The 10,955-nt window shown below is 41.2% G+C and overlaps 1 long non-coding RNA gene across 1 annotated transcript; it reads left to right on the top strand.

The window, feature by feature from the left end:
* Positions 1–8,969: 8,969 nt before the first annotated feature.
* Positions 8,970–10,417, top strand: LOC143842639 (uncharacterized). Its single transcript, XR_013233270.1, has 3 exons — positions 8,970–9,088; positions 9,263–9,344; positions 9,736–10,417. It is a non-coding gene; the product is annotated as an uncharacterized LOC143842639 (long non-coding RNA).
* The last annotated feature ends 538 nt before the right edge of the window (positions 10,418–10,955 follow it).

The raw sequence follows: 10,955 nt of genomic DNA, 5'->3' as shown, positions 1-10,955 counted from the left end.
GCCCACCACAATATTCTGACACTGCACACAGTGCAATATACACACACATTTTAAACAAAAAAAAACCCTGCCATAGATCTCTTTCTCATTTTTATGTAGGTGCCCCATTATCTATTTGTAGATCTTCAGGGCAGTCAGTGCAGTTCAGCTTCGTTTCACATATGGCAAATTTCATGCAAGTGGCTCCATAAGTGAAATGTTTGATTTACAATTTATAAGGATTTTCCTAGCTAGACATGACTTTGTCAACATTGTGGACCAGCTGAGCAACAGATACATGGTCTGGTGTTTCACACAGAAACCTGTAAATTACCTCCCTTTAGAGACTTACAGTGTAGCATCAAGATCTAGTCCCTTGAGCTGAATGTGTTGGTGCTGACAATCAGAGAGTAACGCTTTCCGCTCCTCATAAAAGCAAAAAAGTTAACAGTCAACCTCCACAGTATTTGTGGGACATGGGAAGATGCAATCCATAGTAAGGAAAGTGATATGAAATTAAATGTATTTGGGGTTTTCGCTTCCCAAAATGGGAGTCTGTATTCATTATTTTTTTAAATCATGCTTTGATTGAAAGGATTGATGAAAGATTAATAATTAATGTTGGGGCAGCATTACAGTATTTTTGAAATGTAAATCTGGTGCACAAAAGAGTGTAATGATAAGCAGGAGTCCCAAGGGAGAGGTGGTGCAGCAGTCTCTATTGTTCAAAGTCACAATATGAAGGAAGATTTAGGTGGAGTCTTGATGCAAATTTACTAGTTGAAGCAAGGATATTCCGAAGGTATTTCAGGGAGCAAACAGAAGCATCATAGAACCACACACAGCACCAAGTCAATGTTCTTCTCCCTAAAATGAACTGTCAGGCAGCCTCCTCTTCCTGCTCTGTTCTTTTGCCTCAGTTCTGAAGATGATTAATATATTAACAGGCTTCGTTGTTAGTGAGAATTCCTATTTACATTATTTGTCCTTTTTATAAGGACACCTCTTTTGAACTGTCCCCTTTTGTGCTTGGTGCTGGGTCTTTTCTCATTTCTTCCCCTCCCTGCCCTGTTTACACGAGGGCTTTGAAAGACTCGCCACTGCGTGCTCTCCCGGGAGTTGTGCGAATTGCCCTACTGCTTCATTTGGAAGAGACACTCATCTCTGGAGCCCCATGCTGTGAAAGAGTGCATCAAGGCCAAGTAAGCCCCTTGATGCTGCCACATGCTGTGATCCCCCTTTGCACTGTGTCATGTGTCATGGCGGCTTTCCCACAATGCATTCTTTAGTTCAGTGTCAGCGAAAGAGAACAAATAATCAGCCACTGTCACAAGCAAACATGCTACCCGCATGGCAGAGAGCAGAGACGCTTTTCTTTCAAGTGTCCCACATTTGTACATAAGCTCCTATGTTCATCTGGTTTTAGCCATTTATTGAACTCTACACTTTTTCCCCCCTTCTGGCCTTATTTAGAAGGTGTGGAGCAAATGCAGAAAGCAATGGAAGAAATAAAAGCTAGGTTTTATTTCCTGACAAGCAAAGTGGGGGTAGGGGTCAGTGAAGAGATGTGGATTGGACAGCCTGCTCAGCTCCAAAGCCTGCTAGCTGGACGTGGGCAACTTTCCATTGCTCATTCTAGCCTATCAGAGGAATGTAAAATGGGACAAACTCAAGTGTTTCTATGTCCCCTTTCCATGGCCCCTTCCGCAGGGAAATCTCCAAAGTTGCAGGGGGAGAAATGGTTTGCTTTAGAACTGGGGAAAGTAATTATAAAAATGATGTACAACCATCATGAAATCTCTTGCAGAGTTCAGTGTCACTGTGGATTGATTTAGCATGTAAAAATGTGGTGGGAATGACTGCCTGGTGCAGGTGAGGAGAGGAAGCTGGCCATGGCTCTGGCTCACCTCCCTGACTACTTCCCCATTTCCCCTTGCAGCATCAGTGGGGATGGAAGAGCAAGTGGGAAGGCAGAAGGAAGAGGGAAGACTGGACCGGCAGGTGGAAGTTTAAGGCAGGAAGGAGAAGGAAGACTGAGCAAGCAGATGGGGTGGATAGTCAAAGAAGAGTGAGCAGGTCATATCACCTGATAATTTTTCTCCAAAATTAATTAACTCCCATCCAGTTAGCGAAACCCTTCCAGAGCTGTTGAGAAACCACAGGGTTTCACAAGCCAACTGTTGAGAAAGCCTTGCTTAGAGTATTGTCAGTGACAGCGGCTACAGCTGCTGTTTAGACACTGGATAGCTATACTTCTAACATTAACAAGTTAGTGAATACTTGCTGGCTAGCTGCTGCCATTTTTTTAATTTTGGCTTTACTCTTTTTAACACCAAGATTTAGTCATTTAAAATATTTATGTCATAATTTTTCAAGTCAGGACAAGACAGACAAGACAGGACCCAGGGAAGACCGCAACTATAAAATAACTATAAAATATACTAAATAACTATAAAATACACTAAAATAGACACTAAAATAATAGCCAGTAAACATTCCTCTTTTTTTCTTTCCTTTTCCTTTTTTTCTTTCCTTTCTCTCACTCTTTTCTTTTTTCTTTTCTTTTCTTTTTTTGCACAGAAGGCTTTGCAACATAACTCCATTATACAGCCTTACTGAAAAACCAGGGCGGTGGAAGCCTTCCTGATACCTTCCACTAGTCTGGTCCTTCAAAAAGAGCAACAACCAAAAAAGCTTGGGCCTTCTGCAATACCAGACGGAACTCTAGGAAGAATGCATGCAGACGACCAATGCTGCCAGGAGGAGTGAAGCTGTTGCATGTGAACAAGACTATATTGGTCTTGCATTCTGAAATGGAAGTAGAACCATATTTGGTTCTACAAGATGGCACTTAACCTAGCACTACATTGCCACTCTACATTCCACACAGCATTCACTATAACTGATATGGCAATTTCCTTGGTGGCAATATATTGTGGTTGCGAAAATGCAGTATCTTCACTGCAGACACAGAAATGCCTCCAGAAAACAAATATCTATTTTAAGGTATCCTCTGCTTTTCCATACAAGGAAACTACAGCCCCAAAGGGAGCACATAAATCTGCCATCTGGTTAGCCAAACCATTGTCTCTCAAGGTCAGCATTGTCTACTCTGGTGGCAGCAGCTCTTCAGGGTTTCAGGTAGAGAGGACTTTCTCACAGTGAAGACAACTCCTATTCACAAAACCCTTTAATGAAAAGTGAGAATGGCTAGATAAATACTGGCTGGGGAGGGGGGCAGAAAAAGGGTTCCAAACTGACTGAAATTTAGGGCCTACATCTGGGGATCCATGTTTGGATTCCTAGACATATCAGTGAGCTAAAACAACAACAACAAAAAAACATGGGCGGTAATGGAAGAACAGTGATACTCTACCCCCCTACTGGTTCCTGATTGAAAGTAACCTGCAGGCTGTTTTAACCTGGGGGAGTGTGGGGGGAAACATAACATTCCTTCCTTATCAGGGCTCAAAGCAATTGGAGAAGGGATTTCTGATTGGCTACTCAGTAGGGTTGCCAGATTCCCCCTGGCCACTAGCTGGGGATGAGTGGGGAGTGGGCTTGCTATACCCAGGATCAGAGCCCTGAGGAGGACAAGCACCCCAGTAGGGGACCATACCACAAAGTCCATTCTCTGAAACATCCATTTTCTCCAGGGGAACTGAGCTGTAGTGCCAGGGTATCCCCAGTTCCCACCTGGAGGCTGGCATCCTTACTACTCAGTGTTATGTATGAAATTACAAAGTGTGCTTGCTGAGGCATCTGAATTATACGACATCCTTCACTTTTGTTCTCTATTTCATTCCAATAGATACACTCTCTCACACAATCTCTCTTTCCCCTTGCCTCTGGAAACTTTCATGAAAAATGTACTCTTAGGGCAAACTTCTTAACAGATGCTTTGATTTTGAAAATCAGCACTTGTGCAACACTTTTTTATTCTGCTTTCATAATCAATTCATTTCAGCAAGCGAAAGTTCTGGTTGCTCTGACCCCAATTCAATCCTGATTTCAACCCTGTTGTTGCTCTGATTGATTGCTTAAGGTGTGCATTGTTGCTCTCCCATCAGACTGCTAAAACTACAATATGAAGCTCAGCTAACAAATCATGCAACACAAACAAGATTTTATCTAACCAAGTCATTTAAGTAATTCAAACTTCAGTCAAGCTCATACAGCAAGCTTAAATTTGGCACTTTATTAAATGGAGGGTGGTGACAATTAAACAAAAAACAGTAAGAGACATCTACAACTCAGTATACAATTCACAGATGCAAAGTCGCCAAGTGTTTATAATTATAAATGAATGTTAAGATTATTAAGGGATGACATTTGTGGAAGTATTTTCTTTATTGACCCTCCCACCTCCAATTTCTTAGAAATATTTGTGCTACATATATGATTCATGTAGGTTTCTGAATATGATATAGCATCTTCTTAACAAAGATTAAGTATGTAAAAACTTGAAAAATAGTATTTAGTATGAAATTTTGCACAAATGTTTAGGACACATGTTGATCCGTCCCCTGTGTGCAGCACTGCACATGAAAATGGACAGGTCAATGTTAGGGGGAAAATATATGCAAAAGAGGACATAGGGAAGGATGCATTGAATGATTTAAATAGATTTAAGTGAATGTTTAAATTTGGTCCATTGGAATCATCAGTTGTCAAAATGGCTTGTGCTTGGAGGACTTATGATCTAGAATTGTTTGAAAAAATTCAAATTAATAAGGAATATGGGAAATCAGCTACTGAACAAGCCATTACAACATAATTTCTCAGCAGACACAAGTGGAAACCAAGGGTAATTGTTTAATCAAAGACATAACTTTGAACATTTTGTATAGATTTATTCTAGTATCATAGTAGGCTGTTTGGTTAGGCAATCTTAAAAATTGCTTTCAGAGTCTTAAGGTATAAACCCATTCACGCCTCATTTTATTCATAGCAATAAATAGCTTAACAAAAATTTCTTGTTTAAAAAAACCTTTAAAAAATAGAAACTTGATCAATTTGTGGTCTAAGCCTGCATCGTACATAAACAAATTACCTTGATTTTAGAAAAGAAACAGAAAATGGGTATCATTGCCAATTGCTCTGGAGCACGTGAAGCAGAAGCCACTGGCAAGATTAGAAGCTGAAAGCAGTTTCCCCCAGAGTTGCAAATGATCTACTTAGACAGGACAATTAAACGAACAGTCGAAAATGATAGCATCGGAGGCCTGTGGAAAGAGCACAATGCTGTAAGCAACTGGCAAATAGTAAAATTATCTCTGAAAAACAGCCCCTGATGTCATATGATTTTACAAAATATCACTTAATGTCTTGCTAGAGAGCCAGGCAGCAGGGAGTCCCAGTTACTTTCTAAAGCTGGATGGAGTCCAGCATTATGAGAGACTTTTAGGAACCCAGCATGTGCTGCCTTAGTGGAAGTTTAAGGGTTTTGTTCATAGGGCAAGCGGAAGTTGAGTTATCTATAAACTCATTTCTCCCAACGCTTTGGGGAGACAAAAATCCTTTTGACTTTATTGAATGATCGTTTCTGTCTAATCCCCTGCCAGCCCATTGTTAGCATTGCCAGTGGCTGGAGAAACGACCTCCAAGTTGACCTGATCTCCCTCTTTGGAACAAAGTCACAATTTTGAGAGACAAGATGTAATGATGTTTCTAATGCAGGTCTGAAAGACTGGAGCCTTCGTGTCAGTTCTCTCCTGTGCAGAAAAGAGAACAATGTGATTATAGCCAAACGCTCACTGAGATACCAAACAATTAAGTCAGGCAGGCAACCTTATTTTGTCAAATGCACTCACAGAAGGAAAGAGGTATATGCTTATAAGGTAACAATTGAAAGTCAGACTCTCCATTAACATATGTGTTTATGGATTAGTGAAACTGAGTTTTCAAAAGAACATATGTTAGCATCAAAACATAATACATCATAAAAAGGCTAGCATTTTACCATCACATCAGGCTATTACTTGATTGCATTTGGCAGCCACACTGCAGGACTGGGTGAAAAGAATTCATCAGAAAATCAGGGCCTTTGGTCAACATGCATTCAGGCAATTGGTACAAATTTATTTTCTGGGAACTCTGATTATCATAGAACTTGTCAGGGACCTTCACAACAGGGAGGGGAGGGTGGGGACACTGAAGTAGAGAGATTTTGATGCAGAATAAGTAGAGATATGGTTTGGAGATGCCTGGTGGCTTTATGTACATACTAGTCCTCAGTACCTGAAGAATTGCATCCCACAATGTTGAAGGAGTTGGCAAAGGTCAAGTTGCAAGGTCTCTCTTTAAGTTTTGAAAAATCTTGGAAGATGGAGAAGTTCCAGAGATTGGGCAGGGGCTAATATTGTGCCTATTTTTAAGAAAGGGAAACTATCAGTCAGTTAGTTTGAGGCTGATTCCAGGAAAGATTTTAGAAGAGATTATTAAGGGGTCTGTTTATGGGCATTTGAAGAGTTATTGTGTCATTGTTAAATTTCACCACAGCTTTTTAAGGAATAAACCATGTCAAATTAGGGTCTTCAACCTCAAGGTAGAGCTTGGAGAACTCCCAGAATTGCAATTTATCTCCAGATTAAGATGATTAGCTCCCCTGGAGAAAATGAATGCTTTGGAGTCTCTACAATATTTTACCCCACTGAGGACCTGCCTTCCCACAAACCCTGCTTTCCCCAAGCTTCACAGTTATTAATGTTAATTATTGTTGTTGTGGTTATCTATATATTATGGAAAATCTAAATTCCTTGTATTGTTTCTAGATTCTATGTAAACTGCCCTGAACCTCAGGGGAGGGCAGTATATAAACATAACAAATAAGACATCTTTATAAATTACTTAGATAAGGGGATTCAGAATGTGCTTATCAGGTCTGCAGATGATACTAAACTAGATGGAGCAGCTAACACTTTGGAGGATAGAAATAGGATACAGATGGACCAACTGTGCCAAGGCAAATAAAATAACGTGTAATAACGACAAGCATAAAATATGCAGTTTGGTAATAAAGATCAGTTATATATTGAATGGGTAAAACCTGGCTGGAGAATACCATCTGTGTAAGGCGTTTGGGGGCTCTAGTGGACCATAACATTAATATCAGCCATCACTGTGAGGCTGAATTTTAAAAGGATAATACCGTTTTAGGCTGCATTATCAGAATTTAGTGTCAAGATTACATAAGATACTCAGATCTTACAGGAAAACAAACTAAGATCATACGGTCATCTTTCATTTGGTTTCACCTCTGGGTGAAAAGAAAATTGTAAGGGAATATTATGTTCCTGAGCTTGTTATTCCTGTAAGACCTGTGTCAATATACATCTGAATTATGTTGTGTACTACTCTATGACTGACTTTCTCCTTATGTATGTGGTTATTTCCATTTAATTGTCTGATGAAGCATGCTGTTCACACAGAAGCTTACAACTTGGATAAAATGCTGTAGGTCTTTAAAGTGCCATTTGATGCCAGATTTGTTTTCGATCTATGTTATCTTAAATAGCACCCCAGACACATCCCCACATTTCCCTGGCAGGCAGGTAGTGTTAGCAGTGACTATCATTTGTAACCCCAAGCAGAGTCATGCCATTCTAAGCCAGTAAGCTCTGGCTAGGATGGCCCTTTGAATCACTTTCTACAATACAGGAGAAAATCTAAAAGGTTGGCTTGAAATCCAGTTTCTTACTATTTTCTTTACAGGAAGTGGTTTGAATGTTAACTTTACCCTTTTTTAAAAAAATGTGGAAATAAAACAAGCAAACAGCCTTCACAGCCACATTTTATTTGGCAAGCCACATGTTAAATGCTTGTAAATCCTTATTTAAAGCCCCTTTGCATGCTTACCAGAGAGCCCCCAACATATCACTTGCATGTTCTCTTGTGACATAAATTTTCATCACTAAACATTATGAAGTTGAAATTGTGTGCAGCCAACTCACTCCCTACCTGATTGGTCCTCCCTGGGGGTGTGCTGCCAATAGGGAGATTCTTCTCTGGCAATGAGGGCCAGTCAGTTCAAATTGCAGTCTGCCAATGGGGACTAATTGCAGACAACTCAATAATGATTGACCCTAATTTGGAGTTTGCAGCCAATAGGGAGAGAACACTCTGCCAATGAGGGCCAATCAGTTCAAATTGCACTCTGTCAATGAGGGCAAATTAGTTCAAATTGCAGTCTGCCAATGAGGACTAATTAGTTCAAACTGCATGCAGACAATGCACTCCCAACCTGATAGGCCGTTCCTGGGGGTGTGCTGCCAATAGGGAGAGAGCACTCTTTCAATGATGGCCAATCATTGGGTTTATCTGTCTTTTTCTTCCTCTTCCTGCTAGGTGGAAGAGTTGTTGGCTTCTTTGAAAGGACTTGCTGCTGATAAGTTGCTCCATTCTCATCATCCCTATGCAAAGGAGGGAAGCTTGCTGTTTCCTTTTCCTCCTGTGTTGGTCTCAGGTTTCACCTATCTGCTGAAAGGAAATGACCTGCAAGGGAGGCAGAGATAATCAGTATTTCAAAAACAGAATGTCAAGTGACAGACAGAATGCAATGAATGTCTTAACTCAGTCCAGTGAGTCAAGGGTTTTTTTCAGGCAGTCCAAGGACATCAGCAGAAGGAGCAGGTCACAGGTTGTGTCCACAACTCACGCCTCCCAGCCTCAAGTTAATATAGGCTGTCAGCAACCTCTCATTCCTCACTCTGTGATGACACCCAGTATTCTGTAGTCAGCAACTGTATAGCTAACATGGTGTGGTGCCTTTTAGACTGAAGCTCTCTTCTAGCCCATAGCTGGCATTGCTTAATTGATTCAATTGAGCCACTTGGACTGACAAGGTAGGAAGCTGCAGCTGGAGGCTAGGCAGAGGAATGAGGAGCTCCTGTAACAACTTTGGAACTAAGCCCTGGTTTGTCTGAAGCACCATTCCCTCCTGCCTATCAGAGCTCTCAGCCTGTTGATCATCTGGCTTGGCTAAGCTCTTATCCATCTGAGGCTTGGGTGAAACTGGAATCTCAGCCTTTGGAAGATGTGGGAGGGTGGAAGCCTACCCCTCCACAGCCTGCCCAGCCTAGCCTTTGGAAGATGTGGGGTTGATGAGAAGGTGGGACAGTGGTGACCTATATTTACACTGTTTATGGGGTAGGTGGGCCAGTGTTCCTCCAAAGCAGCTGCTTTCTCCAGTAAAATTGATGCCTCCCTTCCTTTTTCCCTCCCCTTCCCCCTCTTTCTTTGTCTCTTTCTTTCTCTTAAATCTTGTCTTTTTATTTTCTTGAAGGTTTCGAGGCCCCGACCTGGAATTTGGCATCCCAGCTGGCTGCATATAGAGTTGGAGTCAGGAATCAAACCCAGCTCTTGAGGTTAGAGTCTGCTACTCTTTAACTACTTCACCATACTGGATCTCAAGATTGAACGGGGAGCAGGGGGAGGAGGGCCAGAATCCAGGAAGGTCACAGTTCAGGTGTATGTGCCTGTTGTATTCCTGGGTCCTGCCCTTAGGTTTTGCCCTCAGTAGGGTTTTGCCCTTAGTAGGAAAATAAAATTCAAATGTGGAAACATCAGAGAGTTTCAACACCAAGCATAGCTAGAATGAAGACACATAATTCCTGAAATGAAGTTTAATTTTTAAAAAATCCAAAAGAAGGCATAGGGTAGAATGGAACAAAGAGGAAAAGTATAGATTTTTAAGAAACCTTAAAACCACCTAAAATAATTTTTTTCTTTCCATTATCAACCTTGAGGGATGTTTAGAAAGATTATTACATCAGCATCTTGCAGTCCGCCAGATGAGGCAGCCAAAAGTAACAGCAGTCGTGGGATATGAAATGCCCTCTCCATTGTAGATGGAGACCACCTCTGCTCCAAAGCCTACCAAGCCTTCTGTCTGTGCCAGAGCTTCAGAGGGCCTCGCAGCCTATGCACTCTCATCAGGACCCTGCCGCTCAGAGATGAAAGTGTGAGAGACTTAATAACCACGGAATGCTTTCTACTTTCCCAATGTATCACAATTACAGAAACACCTGTTCTAAATCGCTCTGTGTGATTATCGACGGTGGCAATGTACAGTGCTCGACAGCCCTCAAAATTTCTCATTTAATTCTTATGGTGGGTGGTCTAGCAGTCGCAAATTGGGTGCATCGCAGGGCATGTTGGAGCACCAGGTCAATGCTTTGTTTACAGTACTGGCAAAATACATCTGTGCACCTATTATTGATTATATAGTACTGTGCTGGGTTTCTTTATTAATAGATCCTAAAATTAAAATCCAAATCACTGAAAACCTACATAATACAAGCCCAAGGACCATAAGCATGCAGGGGCATGGTATTTGGACAAAATGTTTCATGTCTTGCTCAGTATATGATATACAGTTTCTAATGCAGTATCTTTTTAGATAATTTATTCTCCTGTCTTGCAGCAAAATACAAAAGACCACCCAGGTTAAAAGTACAAATATGTACGATAAAGTGATTATAAAGATTTGGTGAGTTATTATGCATGGTTTTATATCAAAGCTGAAACAGTCTGCTATAGGAAACATGCTCAAGTTCACCAGTATATTAATCAACAGCTAATATTGATGGTTTGTGTCCACTTGGCACCAACAGAAGCCTCAAATCCATTGCCCCAGGTCCTTTACTTGTCTACCACAAAACTTTCAAACAAGCAAACAGATCACTGTCCACTCAGTGTGCTAAGTCCTCGAGACTCATGACATGAGTTAACTCTGTTAGGTCTTGTCTTGCCCTTACCTGGAGTTGGCTGTGGAACCACCTTAGTGTGCTCAATCTGCTCCAGACCCTTTTTTGTATATTTTTTGTATATTTCCCAACTGACATATGGGAACTCCCACCATGTTTTAAAGGCAAGAGATTAAGCAGAGGTGGTTTGCCATTGCCTGCCTATGCAAAGTCTCCCTTGGCAGTCTCCCACCCAAGTCCCAACCCAGTTTAGATTCTGAGATCTGAAGA

The sequence above is a fragment of the Paroedura picta genome, chromosome 1 (assembly GCF_049243985.1).
Source record: "Paroedura picta isolate Pp20150507F chromosome 1, Ppicta_v3.0, whole genome shotgun sequence".
Classification (NCBI taxonomy): Eukaryota; Metazoa; Chordata; class Lepidosauria; order Squamata; family Gekkonidae; genus Paroedura; species Paroedura picta.
Note: the sequence above shows the minus strand (reverse complement) of the source record. Positions and strands in the feature narration are given on the sequence as shown.